Here is a 7,868-nt window from a genome sequence, read left to right on the forward strand (position 1 = left end):
GGAAAAAGGCTGCAATGAAACAAAGAGTGAAAAATTTAAAGGGGTCTGAATACTTTCCGTACCCACTGTATATTCTGTTTATCTGACAGCCACAACATCTCACGTCAACACTGCTTCAGCGTTTGGACATGGACAGTCCACTGAGGCCTCGCACCTCTTGGATGATGATGATGATGATGATTACCGAGCAAACGCAATCATCCATCCATTCTGCATCATTTTCAATGACTGAGTAGAAAGAGAAGTTTTCAATTTATAGTGTCAAATCATAAAAGACATTATCTCAGGACACTTTACAGATGGAGTAGGTCTGGACCACACTCTATAAGTTACAGAAACTCAACAATTCAAGAATGAGAGAGGAAAAACTTCATTTTAACAGGCAGAAAGACACAGAACCTAGTTCTAGGAGGGCCACTATCTGAGAGAATAATCCCTTATGACTAATATGTAAGGGACAAAGTAGAGCAAGGTGGTTGTTATAGGGAATGCAACCCTGATGGAGTGATCAGGAGGAGGTGTAAATGTGTGTGAGTGTGTATGTGATGAGCAGGTGGCACCTTGTACGGCGGCCTTGGCCACTACTGTATGAATGTGTGTGAAGGGTTCCTGTTCTATGTAAAAATGCGTTGAATAGTCGATGAGACTAGAAAAGCGCTATATAAAGGAACGGTCCAACTAAAATCAATAATTTGACGCAAAAAATTGAATTACAAATACTTTGTTACTGTACACTGTCGATTTTTCAGATATTTTTACTTTACTATTTATGCCAACTTTTTACTTTCACTCCTTATATTTTTAACACGAATATATCGGTACTTTCTCCTTGTTACATATTACAAAATTGTCTCGTTACTTTAGTTTCAAATAATTCCAGAAGAAACTAAACGGATGGGAATATACGCTGCACTTCCACCGCTACGTTTGTGTTATGGACGGCAGAATGATTGAAAATGAAACCATTGTGAGCCTGACATATTACATTTATTGTTATTAGGACTCCATGTTCAAAGATTTGCTGTCACTTCATTTTCTCATTTGCAAGGCTACTTTTATACTTTAAGTACATTTCCAAGCCTGTGCTTTGATCTCGTTTCCTTTTTGCACAGCCGCTGCAGTTGACACACCTGTAACGCGTCACATGTTGCAATGTAAGCTAACTAATTAGCGTTGCTGTCCCTACGGCTGAAGTTACTGCGTAGCGATCATAGACGGTATATAAAGATGTAGATCGGCTGTCATTGGTTGAATTGGAGGACAGAAGTTGATCAACGTTTCCCCACTTTTTGCCACAGCTGATAAATTATCCAGACCTCTTCCAGCGGATTCTGTTCACTCTGTCCTCCAGAGTGAACAGAACTGTGGCCATGGCAACGCTCTGCTATGCATGGCAACGGTGTGTTAGCCTTAACAACAGTCTGGGATCAAAAGAAATAACAGGCCACAGAATGCCTTAGATTTCAACCAAGCCATGTAAAAAGTCTCCATATTCTTCTGCAGCGATCTCACACCTCAATGGCTGGGTGACATATCTTCATCCCCATGAAAACACACACACACACACACACACACACACACACACACACACACACACACACACACACACACACACACACACACACACACACACACACACACACACACACACACACACACACACACACACACACACACACACACACACACACACACACACACACACACACACACACACACACACACACACACACACACACACACACACACACACACACACACACACACACACACACCTTTATTTTGACTAAATCCCACACCATACTGCTGACACAAATACTAAATAGAGCACCAAATGTGTAAATAATCGGGCCCTGTAAATAGTCCCTGACAAATGCCGCACAACCTTCCTGTTTAGGTAACGTTGCCAGAAATTAAGTCTTTTTCACACATTAAAGCGCACAATGCAAGAATCAGTCTATTTACACATACAGTAGTTATGGAGCAATAAAAGCATTTATCTGATTTGCTGATGAATAAAAGTACAATGTTCTCTCTCAATGTTTTTGTGAGTAACGTATCTGTCTCTCTGGCTGCTAAATGCTCCCCTATGTCCACCAGCTGCTGTCTAACCGTGTCTGTTTTATGGCTTGGTATTGGACCAAAATAACCCAATACAGCGTAGTACCGAAACTTCACCAGTCAAACAACACCTGCATTAGTTTCCTTTTGCACCCGGATCTTAATAATCATGACTATTTGTGTGGTTTTGTCTGCATCCAATCCCTGCAACCGTGTGATCGGCGTGGTGTTTGGGGTGCAGGGAAGTCGAGAGCGGTGTATTTGACGGAGTTGGCAGGTCAGGGTGCCAAGATGCCAAAAATATTGAGCATGGAATGGGATTAAAATGAATGCACGAAATGGGGAAGGACTAATTGAAAGGAAGTTCTCTAGCGGTCTTACTTTAAATGGTACTATAACCATATTTTATTTTTTTAATTTCATTTCATTTCATTTGCCCTAGTCTGTCTGCAGTTTGCTGCTGAGCAGGAGTGTGTAGTATTTGATCTTTTCATGGGATTTAATAGTAATGATAATAAAAAAATACAGAATAACAGCAGCCTTATGCTTTAAATTGAAAAAAAGAAAACATTTTCTTCAAGTCCTTACTGTAAAGTAAGCAACGGCTGCAACGATAGAAAATAAGTTCCGTCAATAATTATTTATATCATCATCGTTTCAGTCATTTTTCAAACACAAGTGCCGACCCTTCAGTACTGGGAAATGTAGAATGGTTTGATGTGAGATCAGCATGTGAGGCCTGCTGGGCCTGGTGTAACTGGAGCTGTTTGCAAAGCGTTTACAGGAAGATTATTGAACGCCAGTGCGGATTGTAAAGCCGGGCTGACGGAGCTAAGCAGCACCAAAGCGTGGTGCTTATTGAACGCAGCTGAAGCTACAGGTATAATGGAGGGCTGATCGATGCAGCCCTTCTAAGAACGGAAGCAGATATTAGCCGTCCGTTTGACCCTGGATGCCGAGCGCTTATAAATACCAGCTTTTCTCTTCACTAATGCACATTAAAGCTCGGGGCAGATGCAGGCACCCATCTCTCTCTGCGAACGCTCACATGGAAATTACAGCGTGGAGCAAAAGACACACAAAAGAGCAGCTAAATATAAACATGAAAATGTGGTTGTGCTGCTGTGGTTTCTCTTTGATGTGCAGAGTTAACGTCGTCAGGCCTTAGTGAATATGCCACCAGGCAGAAACAGCTCCTAAAACCAGTTATGTCCCTTTCCAACAGGCCGAAAACAAGAGCTGGATTCAAGAGTCAAAGAATCAAAGAGCTGATCCACTGATGAAAGGACATGAAGGCTTCACAATTAATATCATAAATCACTCCAATGCTCAGATCTCTGCAATGGGTGGCAAACAATTGACTTTTTAAATTCTTAGAGAGAAAGAGAGAAAGATTGAGAGAGAGGTAAACGGCAGTATGGTCCTGATGGTGGTGCATTGGGAGCGGGACTGTGCACACAGAGGCTCATTGACAGGGCAGAGCAGAGGCTCAGTGTGTTCCAGCGGGGGTGCAGTGCCAGGGAGCTCCTTCCACAGAGCTCTGCTGGCAGACGCACTGTGCTTGCACACGCAACACTAAAGGCTCTGCTATGCACGCTGACCTGCTGAGTGCTGGAGGAAGTACTCACGTCCTTACTGAGGTAAAAGTACTAATAAAACAATGTGAAAATACGACAATGTAATAAAAGTATGCAAGTAAAGTTAGGAAAATGTGCTCAAAAGTATCAAAACTAAAAGTACTTCATTCAGCAGAATGTCCCATGTGACTGCTATGCGATTACATAATATGTCATTAGATCTGTATCACCCATACAAAGGGCCGGGTACTGAATCCAAAACTATTTACAATACTATATCCTATTTCACACTATTTCAATACCTTTGGGGTAAATTCCATCCGCATCATTGAGATGCTGCATGCTGATTGGCATGCAGCATGCTTCTACCAAGATCTTATAGTGTCTGTGATTGGCTGTCTGACAGTACACGTCGTACGTACACACACACACACACACACACACACACACACACACACACACACACACACACACACACACACACACACACACACACACACACACACACACACACACACACACACACACACACACACACACACACACACACAACTCGACATTACACAGAGACGGGCTCACGTAGTAGGAGCTGAAACATAAGCTAAAAGATTTGTGCCGTAATGTTGTCCATTCATTTTGTTTTATAAACAGGTATCATATTGGTATCAAAGATGTTTTTAACCGTAGCCAGCCCAACTCATGCATTAATGTAAAAGCAGGATTTTACTGTTAGTTAATGTAGGTGAAACTCACATTTGCAAACCTGGAGCCTTTAGATGTTTGGTGTTTCTACATTAAAAAAAACAACTTCAGATCCAGTATTAGGGGACCACTAAGGTCTATATAAAAGAGACTTCAGATCCAGTATTAGGTGACCACTAAGGTCTATATAAAAGAGACTTCAGATACAGTATTAGGGACCCCTAAGGTCTATATAAAAGAGACTTCAGATCCAGTATTAGGGACCACTAAGGTCTATATAAAAGAGACTTCAGATCCAGTATTAGGGGACCACTAAGGTCTATATAAAAGAGACTTCAAATCCAGTATTAGGGGACCACTAAGGTCTATATAAAAGAGACTTCAGATACAGTATTAGGCGACTTTAGCATGGCTTCATAAACGTATGAGCACTACTTTATATGAGATACTGTCAAAAAAGGGGAGGGGGGGTGCAGTTATAATGCATGCCCATAAAAAAAACATAACCATGTGGTTTAACTTTGATATAAGTTGTTGTTTTGTTTACTGCGACTATAACAATGGGGAAATAAACCAGTGACTACAAGAAAAGAATGCTGTAGTAGAGGGGGGGGAAGAGAGAGAGAGAGAGAGAGAGAGAGAGAGAGAGAGAGTAAGTAGATGATAAGGGAAAAGGTGGAAGACAAATAAGTCAGTAAACAGATAGGACTGGAGGTTAAAGTCAGCACAAAGCTTTTTTTGTTGTTCTTCTGAAAGAACACAGCTGATAGCCGTGACGTGGCCGAGTGTAGACACAGAGCAGCGAGAGCTTAAAGCTCCAATCATTGAGCAGTGCTGAGAGGATCAAGTGTTGGCCTCGGAGCCAAGTGGGCATGTGCTGCTTTTCTTCTCAGACGGATAGACCTGAACATGAAGAATGGGAGCTGTGGGGACCCGGCTGAGCATTCACCAGCAACAAATAAAGTAACGTGACACCAGAGGAAAAAACATAATGTAAACAAATATCCATGGTGTCCTTTAAACAAATCACCCAGCAGCCACTTCTGCATAGGTCGCTTTAACTTTTCACAAGGACAGAAAGTGTTATTTTGAAATTTTCAGTTTTTAAGCTTCGAGGTTTTGGTGCTTTTCAAAAGCAAATATGTGAAGCTGCAGTGTCGCCAGACGAAACCAACATTTCTGACCGCACCTGAAGGCAGCTTTACTCACAGAAAAAGAGAGAAGGAAAAGACGTGAAGCGACTTTGCTTTGTTGTTGGTCACCTGATGTGATACACACACCCGGGCCGTTTTTTTACCTTTGTAGTGAGAAAGGGGTTTTGTAGCAGCGATAGAGGAAGTGGTGTTCCCTGTTACTGGAACGTTACAGGACCCGCGCACTGCAATACGGACTGACGAGTCCCCCCCCCCGTTCCGGCTCCTCAGTTGGAACTATTTTGCAGCTTTTCCAAGTATATTAGTTTTTTGTTTTTTTGCTTTTAGTTGGACAATGCAACAAAATAGAATTATGGAATTGGAATTATTAGTCAATTTATAGATGACTTTATAACATTTAACACTTGTTTTAGTCATTTTTGTCAAACATGCTCTGGTTGCAGATTCTCAAATGTGCAGATTAACTTGGCTTTGCTCTGATTTATATGACTGATTGGAATATATATATTTGGGTTTTGGAGACATCACCTTGGACTGTCCGGGGCATTTTTCTCCGTCCGGCTGTCATTTTTTGGACTTAGTGAATAATTGATTACTCAATGACACAACTGGCAGATTAAATCGAGAATAAGAACAATCGTTGGTCACAGCCCTAAAACAAGCATCACCTTGCTCTGGGTCATTGTGATGGGCTTTCCCACTTTTCCCCACATTTTATAGACCAAGCCAATCATCTGCATATAAACTGATAATCAAAAGTTTCATACGTAGAGAACACATCCAGTTGACTACATGATGACACTCACCTGTGGTTTCAGCTGTGGTTATGATCCTTGAAGAGGGGTCCGTCTTCTGTCTCGATCGCCCAACAACACCACCAAGGAGCTGAAGGAGAGAAAACACAAGCACACATTTTCATTTTAATAAATAAACTCTCAACTTCCTGCTTTCTTCTTCAGGCGAGTAAAACATCCAGCACGCCTGCCAATCACCTGGGGGTTAAGCATGGGATATGTCCCCCAGATATTAGAAGGGGTAGGTTTGTCCCCCCCTTTTAAAAAAATATGAAAGACAACTAGGGGTGTGAATCTTCACTGGTCTCACGATATCCAATAAGGATTATTATGTCAACAGTTCAAATCAATATCACGATGCATCACCTTCTCAATATTATTATATATTACTACACATGGTTTTCATTTATACATTTGGGCAGTCAGATATACAGTGTATCCCGCCCTTTTTATTGAATCTATTTTTGAAAAAGACACTTCCTGAATGTCTGAACACAGCAGAAAAAAAAAAAATCAACAAATAACATCAGTAGTAATCGATTATGGTCTGTCACTGCACAGATGCAGATTGGTCCAGGTCTGCATCCCAATGCAGGGATTCATTTCAACACCCTTAAAGACAACCAATCCATCCATCCATCCATCCATCCATCCATCCATCCTTGTATCGGGTCGCGGGGGCAGCAGCTCCAGCAGGGGACCCCAAACTTCCCTTTCCAGAGCCACATCAACCAGCTCTGGCTGGGGGATCCCGAGGCGTTCCCAGGCCAGGTTGGAGATGTAATTTCTCCACCTAGTCCTGGGTCTTCCCCGAGGCCTCCTCCCAGCTGGACGTGCCTGAAACACCTCCCTAGGGAGGCGCCCAGGAGGCATCCTTACCAGATGCCCGAACCACCTCAACTGGCTCCTTTCGACGGGCAGGAGCAGTGGCTCTGCTCCGAGCTCCTCTGGGATGACAGAGCTACTAACCCTATTTCTAAGGGAGACACCAGCCCCCCTCCTAACGAAACCCATTTCGGCCGCTTGTACCCTGGACACCCCAAAAAAAAATGTTCAGGGGCTTAAAACATGTAAGGAAAACAAAAATTGTGTCTACTTGTGCTGCATCAGGGGTTTAAAGACCACAACAGGAGCCTGACAATTAAAGATGGGATTTCTTGTAGCTTTAAACTTTAGAGCTTATGGCTTTAACAAGGCCTCATTCACTAACAGATTAGTTGAGTACCTGATACCGAAAGGAACACCACGACACACGTGTGATGTTTTGAATATGCAGGAAGCTGATAATAATGCATAATGAATAATCATTTCCTTTTTCCTAATAAAGAATTAATTGCAGAAAATGTCTATTTTTTTGCATAAAGATTCATCAGAATGCAGGAAATTAAGTGACGCAGATAATGTTATGACAGAGGACGCCAAGACCCACAAGTTATAATGTGCCCCCCCAACCAATGTTGAAACAAAACCTACAAACTTCCTTCAAATCATAGGACAGAAATCACAAGATGTGTCAGTTTGTCATGAGATCTTGAGTGCTTGATGGCGGGAATCCCGGGGTTGTTGGGGGGGGGGGGGGG

At 42.3% G+C, this 7,868-nt stretch overlaps 1 protein-coding gene across 2 annotated transcripts in view; it reads right to left on the reverse strand.

Annotated features, from left to right (window-relative positions):
• The window catches only part of nckap5l (NCK-associated protein 5-like), a 42,280-nt gene that overhangs the window by 14,475 nt on the left and 19,937 nt on the right, over positions 1 to 7,868 (reverse strand). For both annotated transcript variants that reach the window (XM_034875640.1, XM_034875642.1), the window contains exon 2: positions 6,301 to 6,379. The gene's annotated coding sequence lies outside the window, so the exon portion shown is untranslated. The remainder of the gene's footprint in view (positions 1 to 6,300; positions 6,380 to 7,868) is intronic.

Source organism: Etheostoma cragini, chromosome 7, assembly GCF_013103735.1.
Source record: "Etheostoma cragini isolate CJK2018 chromosome 7, CSU_Ecrag_1.0, whole genome shotgun sequence".
Taxonomy (NCBI): Eukaryota; Metazoa; Chordata; class Actinopteri; order Perciformes; family Percidae; genus Etheostoma; species Etheostoma cragini.